Raw genomic sequence first — 21831 nt, forward strand, 5'->3', positions numbered from 1 at the left:
CTCTGAAATTGAAGGGAGGGGAATGTGTTTCATGTCTCCTCTTGCCCCCAACTCAGCTGATTTTGTCACAGAAGGCCCAGAACAGTTACTCATATTGATGAAATGTTAAACTAATGGCAAAAGGTTATACTCTCTGGTCCCTTTAAAGTGCAAACATATCTCTGAGTCAAGAGGGAAACACAGTATGTCTTTGAGGTTTTGAATAGCCAAGTTTTGGATAATTTTATCAGTTTAAGTTGGAGACTTTTGTAACAGGAAGCTGCCAATGGAGGACCCCCAGTAGGTGGGTAAAAAGTATTTCCTCTTTTCTCCTCTAAGTTACATAGTCGTGAATAGGAACACTTCAGATCAACACGGATATAGAGAGACAGTCACCCAGTGGAGGAAACACCCTCAAGGAGCATGGCCCTTGGAAGCAGAGAAGGATGTCAGATTATGGAGAGGTACAGAACCTAAGAATTCAGCTCAGCAACCAACTCAGCTGAGATACTACAGCCAAGGCGGTTTATGTGATGATGCTATGCAGGGAAAAAAAGTCTTACAGGCCTTACAGTAACAGGAGTTTTGTGTATTTTCCATGTGCCTTACTGCCATTGTGCCCAAGTCTGAGCCCACTCTTTTCACAGATACTGGGTATTTGTGTAGGGAAGCTGTACCTCAGGTTTAGTTGGGGAATGTTTTGTACCTCCTGTTCTTACTATGCCATTTGAGTGAATACCTCTGTTATAAGATGCAGAAGTTTACCGGCTAACTATAAGTGGGAAGCATACCAGTGCGGGGTTGTGAGCTACAGAGTTCATAGTTTAGTCCTACAAGGTTAATCCAAGAACCTGAGGTAGCAGCCATCATAAGAGGGCCAAACCAACTCTCAAATACCAGTACAAGCTGGGGAAGTCATCCACAAAGGTTTTTATGCAAGGATTTGTTTCTTTATCTCTTTTTGATAAAATTTTATTCTTTAGCAATGAGGATTGCTTGATTTCAATGTGCTAGGTGAGGCTCAGTTTCTTTGGGGGTTACCACGCATGTATTCCCTGCGTGAGAGCTATAAGTTAAAAGAGCGACAAAATACATCAACAAGTACTGGATCCTTCATGTTGTAAGAAAGTCTGAAGACAAAAATTAAATACAAATCATTAAAATTGGTAAGGAACATTATCTAGGCCATCTAGTAGATCACCTAGTCCAACTTCTTCATTTAGCAAAGGAGGAAACTGAGGCACAGAGAAGAAAACACAGCACACAATGACCTAGTGGAAGAGCTTAATCCTAGTTCCTTGGATTTCATGTCTAGGAAGGAATAATTTTCTAGATCTTATGCATAGAAGAGTGATCCGTGGATGGAAATTTAAAGTAGAAATCAAAATAACTCAATAGAAAAAGAAGGCATTTCACCAGAAAAAAGGTGAGTCAAACAGTTGCTTTTGGATGCTGCTAAACAACTGAACAACTGAACTGCACATCTACTTAGAAGATGTCAGTCTTCAGAAGGATAGATTTTTGCCAAGAGCAAATGGAGTCATTTTGACATATCACTTTTTGTGTCACTGAACAAATGAAAGGACTAATGATGTCAAATTATTAGGCCAAGCATGGACAAATCCAGTTATTGTGGAGTTGGCTTTGGAAAGACAAGAACTGCAAGATTGCAGTCACTGAATGAGGAGCCAAAGGGTTTGGATGGCTCTCTAAAACTGACAAAACAACTGGATTAGAAGAATGTTTTGGAAACGTGGAGATATGCTTCTATCTCTACCCTTAGTCCTCAGGAGACCCTAAATAAGGGATTTGCATCCATCTATTTTAAAAACAAAGGACAATTAAGCAAAGCTACAGGTTCTCAATCATCTCCCAGAAGAAGGGACAGGAAAGCCAGGGAAGTTTCCAGAGGTGAGGAAGAAAGGAGTCCATAGCTACTTTTATCACAAATCTCTGTTGTATTGTTGAAGAAGGAGGAATTATAAATAAATGAGAAAAGCAGTAGAAACAGAGAAGAAAGAATCAAATGTGATACTTGGGTCTGTGGATACTGAAGTACAACCAATCATGTATTCTCCACTGGCATCTTCTGCGATCTTGTTGTAACAATAGTGAAAACCAGCACTTCAAGTTTTGCCAAGTGCTTTACAATTTTATCTTATCTGTTCCTCACAATCACCCTAAGAAGTAGGTGCTATTTTTATCTCCATTACAAATGAGGTAACTAGGGCTGAGAAAGGATAAATGACTTGCCCAAGTTCACCCAGGAGTATATGAGGCAAGATGTGAAGTCGGGTCTTCTTGACCTCAAGTCCTTCTCTCTATCTACAGCGCCACCTAACTGGGCTGTAGAGGAGAGCTTCTGAGGCTTAGCTAGCAGAGAATCAGGTCCAGTTGTTCCCTCTGAGGTAGGAAGAGCTTGGAGTACAGGCCTGGTGACCAAGTGGTGCCTTTTGTCCAAGGACAAACCTAGCTAAGTTCAGACAGCATCATAACCGGTGTGGCAACAGTAGAAGAATTTGAGGGGTCCCAACAACTCATGAAACTGTCTACTAGAGAGTGAAGATTCTGTGCTCTGCATCAACAGAGAAAATCCATATATGGCTCTTCTCATGCATTTTTTTTCTTAAACTGTTCAAGTTTTGTCAGTCACAATATTTGTGAGTCACTAGATGTTAAGCTCTGACGAGCTTTTCTCATTTCATTATTAATTACCAATAAAGTAATTAATTCTTACTTAATTTTGTATCTCTTCAACCACTGAGTATGTTACTCAGCACACAGCAGTTGCTCAATAAATATTCACTTAATTGAATTAGATGTAAGGAACCTAAGACAAAGGATAGCATTAAGGGGTTCAGACACAGATAATTCAGATAGCCAAAGGCCCCCCTCTAAAAAAAAAGAAGAAATAAGAAGGATAGGAAGCATTGTGTACTCATGAAGAAATTAGAAAGGGGATGTAGGTCATTCCTGGGAAAGAATGACTCAGAAAGACCTAAATTCCAATCCAGCCTCAGATCCAGATTAGCTGTGTGACCCTGGGCCAACCGCCTAACCCCTCTTTGCCAAAGTTTTCCCATCTGTAAAATGGTGATGGTAATAAGACCTACCTTCCATGGATGCTTTGAGGATCGAAAGACATCAAGCTATTTATAAAGTGATGTGGAAATCTTAAAGTGCTCTCTAAATGGGAGCTATTCTTCTACATGGCAACATGAGTTTCCTTCATGTATGCCTTACTATTATTGTACTGGAAATGCCTGCCCCTCCTCCCACAGACACCATGCCTCACTGTGGGAGAGTGTGCCATGGCTTTGTGGTGGTGGTGTTTTGTCTACTGTTTTCATTTATGCTTTCTTAATTCCTTTGCTTTGAGGTAGTTGTATCCACTGGCTGACTCTCAAGGTTCAGCTGGAAGAGGTGGGGAGGATGGCCTATAATTTGAGGAGTGTAGACTCACAGGGTAAATACTAGACCTGGGGGGGCAGCTGCTTTCTGGTGGGATTGCTCCATGAGCATATTATATTAGAATTAAATCTAACTTGTCGAATTACCTATAGATAAGGTTTTTTAAAAAGAAAGGCACAGGAACACTAGTGCCCAGGGTTTACCAAATACTTTACTGGCAGCAATCCTGTGAGCTTGGAAGTTCAAGTATTGTCATCCCTTTCATTATCGTTATTATTACTACTGTTGACCTGAAAACTTTGTTAAGAAAAGGCAACATGGCTAAATGCATACATTTTATGATTTAATTAATTAATTGATCAATTCCCTATTAAAGACAACGGGAACATAATGCATTATGGAGCCAGAAACGTTCTGGCTACCCAGTGCAGAAATCTTCTGGCTTATATACATTTTGCCGTGAGAAAGGAACTCTCCTAGTTGAACAAATCATAAATTCAGTAAGACAGGACAATTAACAAAGCAATGTCAGTCAAGTCTTGAGATTCCAAGCTGGGTAAACATATGTCCCAGGTGGTAAGGAAATCCCACCACTAGTAAGTGGCAGGCTTCCTGCCCCAAACAGGTAACTGATGCAGGAAAGGGCAAACAATGTTCAATAGAAACCCAGGATGCCTATTTTTTCTTTACCATTAATATGCCATAACATAGTATGTGTCTATAGATAATAAGATACAAAGGAAAGTCCCATTATTCAAGATATGTCATAGGTTAAAGGTCTCCCAAGGAGTGCAGAGTCAGCTTTGGCTGGCTTTTGCTGACATAGGAAGAGGCACTCTCTGAGTTTACTTCAGAGAGAACAAAGAGATTATTCCAAAATTTTATATTAAACATTATCACTACCAAGCAATAATAATAATAATTAATACCATCACCATCACAAATAATGAGAGGCTGCCAGGTATGGTAGCTGGACAGTCAGTCTTAGCAGGACAACCTGGGGACAAGTGAGGATGAATAATACTGATAGTGTGACGTTACCCTCTTAGTGTCCAATGAAGTGTTCTATGACTCTAAGTTGATAAGCTGGTTTCAAGTCTTCTTTTCCCTAGGCTAAAGAACTGTACTTCCTTCAACCTATCTTCATGGAACAGTTTCCATTCCCTTCATCTGTCCTGATGAAGAATTATCCTGTAATACTAATACTCTCCTCCTCTGGATGTATTTCCTCTTTGGTTGAGGTATGAGGTGTTATGGAAGACTGGGGAACCCTAACCCCTTTCCATGAGCTCTCATCTTCCCTCTCATAGAACTAAGCAGAGCAGTAGATAGAGCACCAGGAATCTTGAGATCAAATATGGCCTTTGCATGTCTGTAGCTGTATGACCCTGGACAAAACACCTAACCATTGTTTGCCTCAGTTTCCCCATGTCAAATGGGGATAATAATTGGACCTATCTGCCAGGGTTCTTGTGAGGATCAAATGACAAAAGAATTTTAAAACGCTTATTTAGCACAGTATCTGGCACATAATAAACACTATAAAATGTGAGCTACTATCATACAAAGCCTTCCATAGCACTCTCAGGCCAGTCTTCTTGAATGCAAACCCCTGCTCTGTGTCACAGACATGAGGGTCTCATGCAGGTACAAAGAAAAAGGTTAGGCACGTACCCGTGCATAGAGGGGCTGCCCAGTCCAATCTTGTTCAGACTTGACCCACTTCAGGCCCTTTGAGCTCTTGACTCTAGGAGCGAATTGGAAGATTTACTCCCTGGACCCTGGGAAGCCCCTGGGCAACCTGGAGTTGTGCCTGGCTTCCACTCTCAGAGGAAGAGAAGGGGATGGGAATAGGCATTTAAAAAGCATTTACTATGTGCTGGGTATATGCTAAGTATTTTACAAATATTATCTCATTTGACATGTAGGACGTGTAGGGTGAGGGAAACCCTGCCCTTCACAGAGCTTGGGGCCCCTGAGGCAGGTACCCTTGGGTCCTGAGGCTGGGCCCCCATGCAAGGGCCCCCCACAGTCTGCTGGTGCTCTGCCTCCACCCTTTACAGAAGCACAGTCCAAGGAAGGGGCCAAGACCCACCTCACTGGAGCTGCTGTGAGAGAGCCATCAGCAATGTGACCTTGGCCTTGACATTGCCTCTGGGACCCTCCCTCCTGTAAACCCTGGCCTGCTGATGGATCTTCCTCTGAGTAGTTCAGTAGGCCTTTATCTCTGTGTTTCAGTTGGGAGTTGGGAAGGAGTTGAGAGCATAGGAAAAAAATCACAAACCTGGTCTGAAGGGAACTTCATATACTCTTCCTGCAAAGAGAAAATATGTGTTTCAGTCTTCAGAGGCCATCTATCCCCAGGATCCATTAGGAATAGTAGCACAGAACAACTACCCAGGTTCAAATTAAAGAATCAAATCCATCGCACAAGAGTCCCTGACTCAGCTTGCCTTTCCATCCCTGTGGCTCTTACCAACCAGTCTAGTGAGTGATTGATTGGGCCACTGTCAGACCTAACCATCACAGCCGACTCCTAGCGACTTAGGTCTTCAACTTGACAAAGCACTTGTCACAGTTTATTTCACTTGATCCTCAAAGGGGCCTTGCAAGGTCTGGGCTACAGATGCCATGATCCCCATTTTATAGATGAGGAGACTGGGTCTCTCAGCAGGGTACCCACAAGGCCCAGCTAGTGTGTATAGGGGAGGTGGGATTTGAACCAAGGTCTCTGCTGACCACAAGTCAAGAGTAGAGCTTCTTCATCTGTAAAAGGAGGATGCTATATCACCCCTTAAGAGACAGGAGAATTCAAGTGTGCTATGAGATTTTCTATTAGACAAATGTAAAGTAATATAAAATATGTAACTTATGGTTGACGTCTTGTTTAGGCAGATGGATGAAAGGTACCAGAAAACAACCTAGCAAGCAAGTAGGACTCAATATTCCTCTAAGATTCTGATTTATCTATCACCATCAGAGGGCAGAGGGATGGAATGCTGGACAGGACAGGGGTCCAGTTATGAGGCAGAGTCATTAACAACACCTGGACTCCCTATCACACAGTGTAGTTGGGAGGTTCCAATTAGATCATGTACACACAATATTTTGTAAACCTTAAAGTAATTTGTGTGTGTGTGTGTATACATCTTTTCATTGAGTTGTGCTTTCAGTTGTGTCTGACCCTTCGTGACCCCATTTGGGATTTCCTTGACAGAGATATTGGAGTGGTTTGCCATTTTCTTGTTCTCATTTCACAGATGAGGAAACTGAGGCAAACAGACTTGAATAACTTGCCCAAAGTCATACAGCTTGTAAACGTCTGAGGCTGGATTTGAACTCAGGTCTTCCTGACTCTAAACACAACTCCATCCACTGTGCTATATAAATCTACACACATGTATATAAAATATATATAGTATATAAACGTATATGTGCATACGTATATACGTGTGTATATGTTCGGCCTTAAGGCCGATGGGCTACCCGAGCCTTTTCTTACCTGTCGTCCAGGTCTTCGGGGATCAACCGGATAAACGTATTGAGAGAAGAGACTTTCCAGAGTCGAACAAGGGTTAGGCTTTATTCAGGGTCTTAGTTACGTATCCATATGCAGGGTGAATTCTTCCTCAGGAGAGAGGAATCCTCCTCCTCCCAAGGGGCAAAGATCGTACAGCAAGAGGATGGGAGCGGGAGAGGGGAGGGACCCTCTGCCCTCTAAGGGCCCCTCAGCTCGAAGAGCGCCTTCAGGCTTTCCTGTCCCTACTTAAGCTCTCCCGCCGCATAGTTTGCACCTGAATACCGTGCCTGCTCTCAGCTCTTAGCTAGTCAACAACAGGTGTGCTCAGACCATGGGCTAATCTCAAGGGTGGGATGCTCTCCCCAGCAAGTTTCCCATGGAGAAGAGGCGGAAATGCACAAGATAGCCCTTGTCTCACGCCTCAATTCCCAGCTGTTCCCTGGGGGGCCTCATGAGAACTCTGAAGTTTAGAAGTCCTCACCTTTACCTGCCCGAGACTGTCCATGTGAAACTGAGCTTACACCCCCAACATGTATATATATACACACACACACATCTATACACATCCATACACATAGAGTATGTCTCAAAAACTATTAAAGTTTTAAACCTCAGTAAGACTTTTGAGGCCTGCTCTGTTAACCTTGTTTACTTCAGTTTCCTCTTCAGTAAAAATGAGCTAGAGAAGGAAATGGCAAACCACTCCAGTACGTTTGCTGAGAAAACCTCAAAGGTCACAAAGATTTGGCCAACCATGACTTAGTCTCCAAAGTCTTTGTATTTTGGCTTTATTTAGAGACCTCACATTCTGAATATAATCAAGTTTAACAAAGTGGTCCTTAACACAAAGTTGGATCAGATCTGGTGGTTTGGTTTGGTTTTCCACAAGTTCACTTCTTTGGGGTTATTTGGGGAAGGTCTTTTGTCTAGAGTCCCAGTGAAGAGCCAGATGTTGTTTATATAGTGGAAGAATTCTCCATTTTCCACATTTACTTAATGGAAAAAAAATCACAGGAATTTCATGGTTTTTTTCTAACTACTTTGTAACTGCATGCCTTAACAGGTTTATAAAAGCAGTTATTAAAAGCTCATCTTTTTTTTTTTTTTAAAGAAATAAAAAAAAGGTTTGGCCAAGACTGAAGTATAACAACCAAAAAACTTTTAGGATCCCTTGCATATATTTTAGTTCCAGTGATTTCATTGCTATTGAGAACGGACAATGAAGAAACTCCTTCTACCCATGCAGATCTGCAACTTCTTAGCAACTCACACGCACTGAGATTTGCCTGGGACACTGGGAAATGAAGTGTTTTGTCCAGAGGCTAGACTTGAACCCAGTGCTTTTGGATTTGGAGGCTAACTCTCTAGTCACCCTATTTCCTTGCTGGTTCTTATTAACTCCAAAGTCCTATCTCCTCCCTTCTACTTAGAGGAAAAGGATACTTGGTTCTCTCTGTGTCTCACTTAACCAGAACCCTAGGCTGAATCAAAACTGGAGAGGGAAGTCTCTCATTCTAGGAAACTGAGGAGCTGCCTGGACACTGGTCCCTGGATGGGCTGTCAAGGGCTCACTGGACCTGGAGGCTACAAAGACAACAAAGCTTGTCACTCACGTTGGATGTGAAGGTTGTCTGGTTCTCATCTGGAAGTAGAAGAACTTCTAGATAAAAAAAAAAAAAAGATTAGAGATGATAAAATTCAATGCAGTTTCTGCTATGGGCGAAAATGGGCAGGATTCTTTTATTGGAGGGGCTATGAATATGTGCACCCTTTGTAGGAAGTCCTCTGGCTCTACTCCATAAAAGCTGCAAAACCAATCATACCCTTTGATCTTGGGATTTCACTGCCAGGATCATTATTGTTGGAAGAGAAATTTAGAGATCCGCTAGTTCAACCCCCTCATTTCACTGATAGGGAAACCAAGGCAGAGGGCTTTATCTTAAGGCTGATGTTACCCTAGTGCTTCAAGAACCTGTGATTTTATTGGGGTGTATATTCCCTTTACAATCATGGACACAACCTAGGTGGCCAACCTGCTGATGAAAAGGAACCTTCAAATGAATTAGACTGGTTCTGAAGTAAAAGACGTGCTTAGGCACCAAACTCAAAACTTCTCTAGGACAGAATGATCTGTCAGAGCCTTCACTGAGAACTTGGAGCCACCACAGCACCCTGAGGAAGACTTAGATGGAAGAAGGTTGTAACTAAAATGGGAAAGAAAAAGTCAGTCTATAAAAAAATAGAGCTGCTTCATAAAAAAAATGAGAACGTGTGTCCAACAACTGATTAAAGAAAAATGTCACCTCGAGATTTTAAAGGGCATCTAGTCCAAACCGTGCCTGAGCAGAAATCTGTGGTCTCCTTGACTAGTGGTCATTTAGCCTTTGCTTGAATTCTTTGAGTGATGGGGAGCTCACCACGTCATGAGTCAGTCTGAGACAGATTGCAGACTTATCTTCCCTTGGAAGGTACTTATTATCTACTGCTACCTAATGTCTACCCATTGCCTCAAGGGAAATTGTGAAGCGATAAAATAGATTGTGGCATGTTGATATCATGGAATATTTTTGAACGATTAATAGATATATATGACGAATACAAACAAATATGGAAAGAGGGGAAGGAAGCAAAGGGAGAGGGAGAGGAAATAAGCATTTATTAAGCTCCTACTAGGTTCCAGACACTGTGCTAAGCATTTTACAAATATTTTCTCATTTAATTCTCACAAGAACCCTCTGAAGTAGGTACCATTATCCCCACTTCACAGCTGAGGAAACTGAGATCAACAGACACTAAATGACTTGCCTAAGGTCATTTGTGGGTGGCTACTTCTAAGATCACAACTTGTCTCTGTGGCTGAGGATTTAAACTGAAGATGATGCAGAAAAAAAGAGAGTAAAATCACAGACACAAGATTTGAGAGTTAGAAGGTATGTCAATGACTCTCACCTAACTCATGCCTGAAAGGGCTAGAACACACTGAAGACATTAGAATCTTTTGTTAATTACTCCCCATTTATCATTTTTTATAGTTCACTTTGTATATAGTTGTTTGCATGTTTCTTTTTTGTTTGTTTTTGGCAAGGCAATGAGGTTAAGTGACTTGCCCAAGGTCACCCAGTTGGTAAGTGTCCATTGTCTGAGACTAGATTTGAACTCAGGTCCCCCTGACTCCAGGGCTGGTGCTCTATCCACTTCACCACCTATTTGCCTCTGTTTGCATGTTTTATCCCCTATTAGAGTATAATCTCCTTGAGGGCAGTAACTGTCTTTTGCCTCTTAGTATCCTCAGCACTTTGTCAACACCTGGCACTTAGTAGGGTTTCATAACTGTCTATTGATTGATGAAAACTGACACCATCAAATGCTAATGAGTATAAGAACAGGAAAGAGACTGGGGGCAGTGGCTACAGGAAATCAATTACTGTAAAGATTTTGTGCGCATTTCTTCCTTTTATAAAAATGTAAATGATTTGGATTTCACAGTTTTATTTAGGGTTTTCTTCCTCACATGTTGTCTCCTGAAGTTATATTGAGGGATTTCTCTTTGGGTAATGGGAATCTTGAATGGATGCCAGTAGAAGAGATGTTTGGTCATACTGGTTTGACTATTGATTGATTGAACAATCAAACATTTATAAAGTGACTACTATGATCTAGACCCTGTGTTAAGCACCAGAGTAAACTAAAAGGCCTCAAGTAGAGGTCTAGGAGTGTTGTCTAAGGGTCAGACAACTCAGTGCAGAGTCTCACCACCTGTCTTGCCCCAACAAAGCTAAATTTTTGTCCAGGACATTCTTGGAGACCATATGCTAAGATGCTGTGACCACCATCTGTGGGAACAAGTCCATCAAGGAGATGGGAGACTCTGGGACTATGAATATTGGTAGTTTCTAGTTTTTATAATTGGTATGAAGTTTATAGCAATCCAGAAAAAGTAAAATGACTAGAAGGGGAAGAAGGAAAAGGAAAAAGGATACCCATTCTCTGGTGCCCACAAAGCTTCTCCCGCCCTCTCTCCTGGATAGTTAAAAAACTCAATGAGGAGAAGACTAGCTTCCTTCTCCCCTCCCTCTGCTCCACTTTGGAAGTGAGCCTACCCACATAAGAGTGAATATGTGGGGCAGAGAGAGATGGGGTGGTCTCTGCAGATGTCATCTGCCTAGCCAGCTGGGCAGCAGAGTTCCCCAAACACCAGGACATGTACTATAATAATGCTTCCTCTCTTTCCCCACCTCCCTCAGTCCTTGGTGGGAGGAGGGTGGTTTATGGGGAATTTTCCCCAGCCTCTCCATCCTTCCCACCCCTGGCCCAACCTACTCTAGTGGTCCCAGCTAATCAACTTGGCAGCTTGGAAAGCAAGTATATTACCCTCAGGTACAGTCACTGTCTTCATTGTGTTCAAGCAACCCTGACCCCCACCCTGAGGAGAGAAGAAAGAGGACAGGAATCACAGATCTAGAACTGGATGGTTCCTCAGAGCTCAGTTCATCCAACCCTCTCCTTCTCAGGAAATCCCATCTCAGAGGCATGAAGGGACTTTCTCAAAGTCACAAAGCTGGAATCTGGACTCAAGTCCTTTGACTCCAAATCCAGTGCTCAGACATGGCTAGACTTACAGCAGGGATCCCAAGATTATGGAGTGGAAGAGAGGGAGGAGCAGAAGTAGGGATGGAGTCTGGGAAGGAGTCAGTCCCTGGTTCTCTGCAATGGGGAGAGAGGGAATGAGAAGAAATAGGGGGCAGAGACTGTGAGTTCCAACCTGGGCTGGGCCTTGTCACCTGTAGTTGTGACTGAGGATAACAATTCAGTCTCAGTCATTTGCATGTGCCCTCTAAGACATTTCCCCACAGCTTTTGGCTCCCCTCTAATCAGTGTGTGTGTGTGTGTGTTTGAGCTTCTTATGAAATAGTCCTGGGAAATCTCATCAAATTTAAAGGAGCTTCTTGGAGTCATGAGGAAGGGAATACAGCACCTTCCTAACTTACCTTCCTGCATTCCAAACCCCAGTTGAAGTGCTCTTGGATTATCTGCTGTTTGATGATTATCCACACCCTCATCTATCCAAAGTATGTTCGAACCTGGACATATGAAGCCCCAGGAATGTTGATCACCCCAGCACCTTCCATCTTTCTGGACCTCTTCAAATGGCTTCTGTCACAACTTACAGGTTCTGTCCCCTTTTCCGAAGCTGCTGAAAGACAGAAGGCTCTGGTGTCTTCAGTTTCTTGTAGCTGAAGGAAATGCAGCAGGTAAGGCGTTTGATTGCCTTTCCTAACCCTCTCAATTATGACCTTGCTCAAGGCCCTCTCCTGGGTACAGCATATTTGGAGTTCATCATGCTACTGCCTTGGGAGAGTTCATATGGTAGGAAGTGGGTGTTTGTACTGAGAGGACAGTTTGTGCACGTTTGGAAGGACTGACGTTGTGACTGGAGCCAAAAGGATCCCTGTCTCCTATAAAGGCAAGTACATTTTAGGAGGGATATCATTAAGGGAGAGCCTGCAAAGAAGGGTCACCAAGATGAGGGTGAGTTTGAACAAAACATTTAAATGTGATGGAAGCACTAGAGGAATTGAGCTTGTTTAGCCTGAAGGAGAGAGTTTATAGGGAACATTATGATCCCTGTCTTAAAACATATGAAGGATTGCCATGGGGCAGAAAAGCACAAATTTGATCCCTTCTAGTCCCAGAGGGAAGAAATAGGAACAGCTCAAGGTTGTCCCAGGGAATCTCTTTCAACTCAGAGCAAAGGAGAACTTCCTAACAACTAGAACCTTTCAACAGAGGAATGGGCAGCCAGATGAAGTAGCTAGTTTGCTCTTGCTGGAGCCCTTTCTGCACAGGCTAGGGATGCTATCAGGAGGACTCCAGAATCAGGCAGAGCACCTGACTAGATCCTCCTCTCAGATCCCCCACCCTTCACAAAGGTGGCTCTAAGCTGTGTCCAGTATTACCTGGCACTGTTCCCTTTTGGGTCCTCTCCATTGTATCTGAACTAACTCCTTCCATGTCTCTCTGCACCCTCTCCTGCCCCCTACCTTTGTTCCTGCTGCCCCAGGGACTTGGGGTATCTTCCTCCCTCCCCCATCTGAGTCTGTTAAAGTCTCTGTTCTCCTTTTCAGGATGAAGCCTTCCCTTTCTCAGAAGAATATGATGCTTCCTCCTCAAATTCCTCATAACACTTTATCACAGGATCATAGATTTACGGTTAGAAGGGATCTTAGAGGTCCTTGACTACAACCACCTCATTTTACAGATGAGGAAACTGAGGGCCAGGAAAGTTAGGTGACATCCAACCTCATACAGGTAATAAGGAATAGACACAACACTGGAACTCAGAGCTCTGATTTTAGAGCCGCGCATTTGCTACATGAACATAAACAAAAATAAGGTGCAGTGTAATAGCAAGAAAAAGTACTCAGAGAATTTTTTTTAAAGATTTTTCAGTGGTATGTTTTGCTTTTACATCACCTAGATTTCTTCCCCATATCCTTCTTCCTTCTTCCAAAAAATCATCTCTTATAAAAAAGATTTTTTAAAAAAGAAGAGGAAAAGAAAAAAATTCAGCAAAATCAATCAATATCTTAAAGAAAATCTGACATGATATGCAATGTTCCACACCTATGGTTTGCAACCTTTGCATAGAACCAGGGAAAGTATCTTATCTCTTTTTGGGAGCTAAGTTTATTTTTTATAATATTGCAACATTCAGTTATTGTGATGTTGTGGTTCTTCTTTCCATTTACAAAGCTGTAGTTATCACTTTTGAAGCAACTAGATGGTGCAGTGGTTAGAGTGCCAGGCCTGGAGTCAGGAAGACCTAAATTCAATCTGGCCTCAGACACTTACCAGCTGTGTGACCCTGGGCAAGTGCAATTGAAACTGTTTGCCTCACTTTAATCATCTGTAAAATTAATTGGAGAAGAAAATGGCAAAATCATTTTAGCATCTTTGCCAAGAAGACCCCAAATGGGGTTATCAAGAGTCAGACTCAGCTGAACAACAAGTTATGGTCTATATTGTTTTCCTGTCTCTGCTTCACTTTGCACCATTTTGTGTAAGGCTTTTCATACTTAATGCAATTCATCATGTTGGCTTTTGTTTCTTACAGCAGTCATATTCCACTACATTTATAGGCCATCGTTGGTTTATTATTTCCCTCATTAATGAGTATCTACTTTGTTTTCAGGTCTTTGCTACCACAAGAAGTGTTGCTATAACTATTTTGGCATGCACAGAGCTTTTCCTTATTAAAAGCACCTCCATGGGAGTATATTCCTATCACTGGTATCTCTGTGTCGAAGAGTGCGGACATTTGAGTCATCATCTTTGAACAATTACAAATTGCCTTCCAAAAAGATTATATTAAGCTCAGAGATCCACCAACAATGCTTTAGTGTGCCTGTCTTCCCATAACCTTTCCAACATTGACTTTTCCTGTCCTTTGTTATTTTTGCTACTTTGCTTGATTAAAGCCTCAGGATTGTTTGAATATGAATGTTTCACATAATTAATGATTTGGAGCATTCTTTCACATGGTTGTTAATTGTTTTGCAGTTTTCTTTTTGAAAACTGGGTGTTCAAATTTTTTGACTGCTTCTCTTTGGGGGAAATGTTTTTTTATTCTTTGGTCTTATATATTTCTGTAAGTTGTTTATATTTCTCAGATATAAGACCCTTATCAAAGACATTTGATACAAAGATTTTTCCTTCAATCCACTGCTTCCCTTCTTTTCTTAGATGTGTTAAGTTCGTTTGTGTAAAAACTTTTAAAATTCATGTATTCAAAATTACCTATTTTATCTTTTAGAACTGCAGGTATCCCTTATTTGGTTAAGAATTCATCATCTAATCAGAAAACTTGGAATATGATATCTCAGGAGCTTGGCTTACAAACAAAAATCAACTACCCAGTAAAACTGAGCATAGTCTTTTAGAGGAAAACATGGACATTCAATGAAATGGGGAACTTTGAATCATTCCTGATGCAAAAGCCAGAGCTGAACAGAAAATCTGATCTTCAAATATAATACTCAAGATAAGCATCAAATGGTTAACGGAAAAGAAAAAATGTTATTCAATAAGGTTAAACTGGGAAGATGATACTTGTAGCTCTTGAGAATTTATTTATTATGGCAGTTAGAAGGGGTATGCATAGACAGAGGATGTGGACATAAATTGACTTTGATGTGATGATAAAAAGTTAATTAATTAGGGGGTAAAAAAATGATTGTGCTGGGAGGAAAGAGGGAGACAGAATGGAGTAAGTTACATCACATAAAGAGATGCAAAGACCTATTACAATAGAGGGAAAGAATGGAAGGGGGCAAGCATTGTTTGAACCTTACTCTCATTGGATTTGGCTCAAAGAGGGAATAACACACATATTCAGTTCATTATAGAAATGTATCTTACCCTATAGGGAAGTAGAAGGAGAAGGGAAAAGGGAAGGGAAGGTGTGGATAGAAGGGAAGGCAAAAGGGAGGGAAGAAATAGTAGGGGAAAGGGAAAAGAAAGGAGGAGTTGATACAATGGAGGGCAGATTGAGGGAGTCAGTGGTCAAAAGCAAAACACTAGCGGAAGGAACAGAGTGAAAAGAGAGAGAAAAATATTAATAGGGAAGACATAAGATGGAGAGAAATACACAGTTAATAATTATAATTGTGAATGGGAATGGGATGAATTGCCCCATAAAATGGAAACAGATAGCAGAGTGGATTAAAAATCAGCAATGTATTGTTTAAAAGAAACATATTTGAAGCAGAGAGATACACGCAGAGTAAAGGTAAAAGGCTAGAGCAGAATTTATTATGCTTCAGCTAAAGTAAAATAAACAGGTGTAGTGATCCTGATCTCAGACAAAATAGATAAGTAAGGAAAAAAGATAAGGAAGGAAACTACATCTTGCAAAAAGGTACCAGAGACCAGTGAAGTAATATCAATACCAAACATATATGCACCAAGTGGTATAGCATTCATATTCTTAGAAGTTGTGAGTTATAGGAAGAAATAGAGAACAAAACTATACTAGTAGAGGACCTCAACCTCCTCCTCTCTAAACTAGATAAATCTAACCACAAAATAAATAACAAAGAAGTTAAGGAGGTAAACAGAATTTTTAAAAAGTTAGATATGATAGACCTCTGGAGAAAACTGAATGGGGATTGAAAGAAATATATCTTTTCCTCAGTGGTACATGGCACCTACACAAACACTGACCATGTATTAGGGCTCAAAAACCTCACAATCCAATGTGAAAAGGCAGAAATATTAAATGCACCCTTTTCTGGTCATGATGCAATAAACATTACATTTAATAAAGGACCATGGAAAGATAGACTAAAAATTAATTGAAAACTAATTAATCTAATTCTAAAGTGCTGCATTCCACACAGCAGAGTTTGAACAGGGGTCACCTGTAAGGGGACAGGAGCACATGTGGGAATAGAAGAGAACACACAGACACCAAACTGTTCAAGGTATAGCTTGGGCAGGCTTGGGAACAAACAACTGCCCCAATCCCCTCCAGGAGTCAACTTTTACTTAGAAATTGATGTCACGGTTACCTCCTAAGATAAGGACATGCAAACATACATTTCCTGGGAGAGCACACAGATACACAATGTACAACTTTTACAACCCTTACAATATTTAACTTTTATGACCCATTGTCCTGTCTTCAGAATTCTATACAATTTACTTAGGGAATATTCTGCCCAGCTGGGTTCCCAAGGAGGCATGCTTAACCTCACAGTTATGTCCCTGCTGTTGCAGGAGGCATGTATCTCATATACAACTTTTGCTGCTTATGAGGCTTGTGAAATCAAGCTGCAGTAGGATGGAGTTCCCACAGAAAACTATCAGCATAACTGACCATATCAATAACAAAATTAACAGAAATCATATGATTATCTAATAAGTGCAGAAAAAGCTTTTGACAAAATACAGCACCCATTCCTATTAAAGACTAGAGCATAAGAATAAATAGAGCTTTCCTTAAAATGATAAGTAGCATCTATCCAAAACCATCAGCAAATATAATATGCAATGGGGAAAAGCTAGACACCTCCCAATAAGATCAGGAATGATACAAGGATGCCCATTATCACCACTGTGAGTCAATATTATACTAGAAACATTAGCTTTAGCAATAAGAGAAGAAAAAGAAATTGAAGGAATTCGAATAGGCAATGAGGAAACAAAGCTATCATTGTTTGCAGATGACATTATGGTATACTTAGAGAACCCTAGAGTATCAATTAAAAAATTACTTGAAACCATTAACAACTTTAGCCAAGTTGCAGGATATAAAATAAGTCCACTTAAATGATCAGCATTTCTATATATTACTAACAAAGACCAACAACAAGAAAAGAAAGAGAAATTCCATTTAAAATAACTGTATACAATATAAAACATTTGGGAATCTGACAAGACAAACCCAGGAACTATATGAACATAATTGCATAATACTTTCCACACAAATAAAGTCAGATCTAAAAAATTGGAAAAATGTCAGTTGCTCATGCGTAGGCCAAGCTAATATAATAAAAATTACAATTCTGCCTGAATTAATTTACTTATTCAGTGCCACACCAATCAAACTACCAAAAATTGTTTTATGAAAATAGAAACAATAATAACAAAACTCATCTGGAAGAAAAAAAGGTCAAGAATATCAAGGGAATTAATGAATAGAAATATAACGGAAGATGGCCTAGCTATGCCAGATGCAAACTGTATCATAAAGCAACAATCATCAAATTTACCTGGTATTGGCTAAGAAATACAGTGGTGGATCAATGGAATAGGTTAGGTAAAATAAACATAGTAGTCTATGAGTACAGTGATCTGCTGTTTGATAAATCCAACTCAAACTTCTGAGATAAGAACTCACTATTTGACAAAAACTGCTAGGAACATTAGAAAATAGTATGGCAAAAACTGGGCATATATCAGCACCCCACAACCTATACCAAGATAAGGTACATGATTTAGATATAAAGGTACCATAAGCAAATTAGGAGAGAAAATAATAATTTACCTGTCAGATCTATGGAGAAGGGAAGAATTTATGACCAAATAAGAGATTGAGAACATTATGAAACATAAAATGGATAATTTTGAATACTTACATTAAATTAAAAGGTTTTTGCTCAAAGCCAAAGCAACTAAAATTAGAAGGAAATTAGAAAGCTGGAGAAAAACTTTTACAGCCAGTGTCTCTGAAAAAGGTCTCATTTCTAAAATATGGAGAGAACTAAGTAAAATGTATAAGAATGCAAGTCATTTCCCAATTGATAAATGGTCAATGGATATGAACAGACAGTTTTCAGACAAAGAAATTAAAGCTGTCTGTAACTCAGGAAAAATACTATAAATCATTATTGATTAGAGTAGAAGTAAGCAGAAGCACAAGCAGGAAATGAATATACACAGTGGCTACAATGGTGTAACTGGAAAGAGCAAAAACAAAACTTAATGTAATTAATATTATTATAATTGATATTTATATATAATTATATTTATAATTAATATTATTATAACTTATATTTATATATAATTAATATTATAATTTTTATATAATTAATATTATCATAATTTATGTAAAATTATATATAATTAATAATAATACAATTAAAAATTAATTATAATGACAGAGCTTGTCCTTGAGGAATAAAAGGTGAGAAAATGAACCTTCCTCCCTTGCCTGCAGAGGTGTGGGACTATGGATAAGGAACATCATATACACAGTCAGACTCAGTTGCCATGGTGGCTACTTATGCTGACCCATTTTCTCCCTTTATTTTGTGTTCTTTGTCATAAGAAATGGATTGCAAGCTGTGGTGTGGAGGTGGTATTTAAAAAAAAGATATCAATACATTAAAAAAAACCACTTCCCCTTGAAAATGCCTTCTTTGTTCATGTTGTTCCCTGTTCCTGTAATGTCTATTCTCACTCTTTTAACCTGTTAAATTTTCTCCCCTCAAAGCCAAATTTAAATGCCCCTCCCTCCAGTAAACCTTTCTAGATGTCTTTCTGTTGGTAACAACCTTCTTCCTTGGGTGTCACTTTGTACCTTCCTACTGCACTTAGGTAATATTGTGAATTGTTGTTTAAATGGATTGTTCTCACCCCCCACCAGACTGTGAGCCCCATGAGGTTATGAACAGCATATTCTCCAGGCTTCAGACAATACAGGACATTTGAGGGTGTTGATATGAAGTAAACTCAACTCCTACACAAGGAAAACTCTGACTCTCTATTTCTCTCTAGGTCCCCTAAGACACTTTTCCTTGATCCCACCCCCTCCTCTACCTTTCTCCAAAACCCAAAGAGAAGTCACTAAAGCTTTCAGCTCATATCTTGTCCATTCCTCTGACCTTTCTTTCTGTAAGCAGTCCCAGGTGGAAGAGGATACGGTGAGAGTCTTGACCTTGAGGATGATTCTGTTTGACATGGAGGTCTGTCCTGAAATATTCCCCTGCACAGAGGCAGTCACCTCCATGCTGTCGGACACCTGCCCATGCACCTCATCATTAAAGTGGAATGGTCTCAGCTGGGTCACTTCTGGGGGAAGAAAGAACAACCCATAGCTAAAGTGAGCATTAAATATGGTTGTGCAACAGGGGCCATGACTGGAAAAGGTAAAGGTATCTGGGACCCCAACCTTATGTTTACTTTCCTAGTCACAATAACTCACAATTTTAGCACTTTAAAGATAATACAAAGTGTTTTCTGTATAAGTAGGGTATGAAACGGGGAGTATGAATATTACCATTCTCATTTTACAGATGGGGAAACAGAGGCTCAGAGCAGGTAGATGACTTATTCTTGGTCACACATCAAGTAAGTGAAAGAACCAGAACTCAAACCCAAGTCTCTGGCTTGTTCCATGGCTCTGCATTACCTCCCCAATTCGCTCCAACCTCTATTTAGGGTGGCTGGGCAGAATGCTCTGGACATCACCAATACAGTACATATGCCCAAGCAGTCAGTCCTAGGAAAGCTGTGTATTCTGGTCAAGCCTGCTGAGCTATTTCCCCTTCATAGTCCATCTCAGCAGCCTTCCTCTGCTCCTTCTCTCACCCCCTCACCTTCCCAGGGGATTGTACCTGGCTCTGGGGAACTCAGATCCAGAATGTCCTTGAGAGTCAAGTTGAGGCAAGCATACTGCGACCTCTAAAACAAGGAGCCCTTGGTCTTCTTCTGGACCAGGCAGTAGGGACTGAAGCAGGTGGAGCTGTTGAGGCTGTCCACAGGGATCAGCTCCCCATCTTTGCTCAGCTCTCAGACCACATTCTTGTCTGCCAACACAGATGTAGATGCCATGGTTCTTAGGAAGGGTGAGAGAGAAGAGGAGACAGAAGGTGGATAGTCTCTCTGATGGAGCAGTCAGTTTAATCCTTGCATGTAAGTCATCAGACAGCTAATCAGTCAAAAACATTTATTATGTACCTACTATGTCCCAGGTTCTGTGCTAAGCACTAGGCATACAAAAAAAAAAAAAGATAGCCCTTGTCCTTGAAGAGTTCACAGGCTAATGGAACAGATAACATGCAAACAATTACTATTGTTAATATCAATTACTATACATGTAATATATTTAAACTTATATATGGTAAATTGGAATTATCAAGAGAGGGAAGGTACTAGGAGGAACCACATCCTTTCTTGGCTGGGCCCCCTTCATTTCCCCTAATTTCTCATCCCTCACTCCTCCTCAATGAGTTCTACATTTGGCAAGGTAGAGAAATAGTAAGGAGAGAGAATCTTTTGCTCATTATTTATTTCTTGAACACCCACTGCGTATAAAAGTTTGTGCTGGGGACTTTTCCTCCAGGAAGTCAAGGTGAGGACATCCCTTCAAAGAGTATGGATAGAAGAAGCACATAGGGCTGAATCTGAACTTTCTACCCTTGTCAGTAATGAAATCAATGTTGAGTTTCCTCCTGCTCTTATTTCATGCTGCTTCCTCTAGACGCTAGCCAAAATGAAATATCTTCTGTCCTCCAAATATATCTTTAAGTTCTGCCCTAAAGAATTCAACAATCATCAGTTTGGTGCCTATAAAATCACTGTTGGATGTGCAACACAGAGCCAGGTTCTGAGGGAGATGCAGAGGACTTGTCCTCTCCTGGAGCTGGGGTAGGGAAGCTAGAAGTCCAGGTTGCTATCATGCACAGGGTTACACATGAAGGACCAAAGAAAGGAGCAAGGGAGGTCTGTAGATAGGGGAATGTTGCTACATAGATTGAGGGACTGAGGGGAGGATAGTTGAGTTGGACTTTAAATATTTCACCCTACAAAAATGGAGAGAGAGGACATTGGGAGCAGAGGGAAGAAGACATAGAAGCATAAGAGGGTCCTGTGTTTAGGGAAATTATGGAAAGAAAAGGGAGAGTTTGTCAAAGACTGTTTCACAATCATTGAATGTTGGCGTTAGAAGGGACCTCAGATCTGCTGCCCCTAAGAACCCACTATATAGCAGGCACTGTGCTAAGCAGTAGTGTTTGGGTTTCTGACTATAAGGAGGGTCAAGTAGGCATTCATTCTCAAATTTCATCTTTCTGAGTTCAGTGAACATTTTACACCATTGACAGGAAAACCACACATGCTGTCCATTCCCCGTGTTCTCTGGGAGCTCCTTTTCACTCTTACCTCACTTAGGAAATATACCTTTCCTAGACTCTTTCCCATCTTAGAATTTCAGAATGTTCCAGCATTTTGATATACAACAATATCACAACTTTCAATTATACTAAAATAAAGGTCATTTTGTCATATGGGTATCACTTGGGGTGGGGAGGAATTAGAAGACAGGTTTGAATCCTGGCTCTGTTATTTTCTATCTGGAAAATTTCTAGAACATATGAGATGGTTAGTGAATATCTAGAAAAGGAAGCAATATGCACAAA

At 40.6% G+C, this 21831-nt stretch overlaps 1 pseudogene; it reads right to left on the reverse strand.

The window, feature by feature from the left end:
* Positions 1-8299: 8299 nt before the first annotated feature.
* LOC140502274 (gasdermin-D-like) lies at positions 8300-20245 on the reverse strand (annotated as a pseudogene).
* Positions 20246-21831: the final 1586 nt, after the last annotated feature.

The sequence above is a fragment of the Notamacropus eugenii genome, chromosome 4, assembly GCF_028372415.1.
Source record: "Notamacropus eugenii isolate mMacEug1 chromosome 4, mMacEug1.pri_v2, whole genome shotgun sequence".
Taxonomy (NCBI): Eukaryota; Metazoa; Chordata; class Mammalia; order Diprotodontia; family Macropodidae; genus Notamacropus; species Notamacropus eugenii.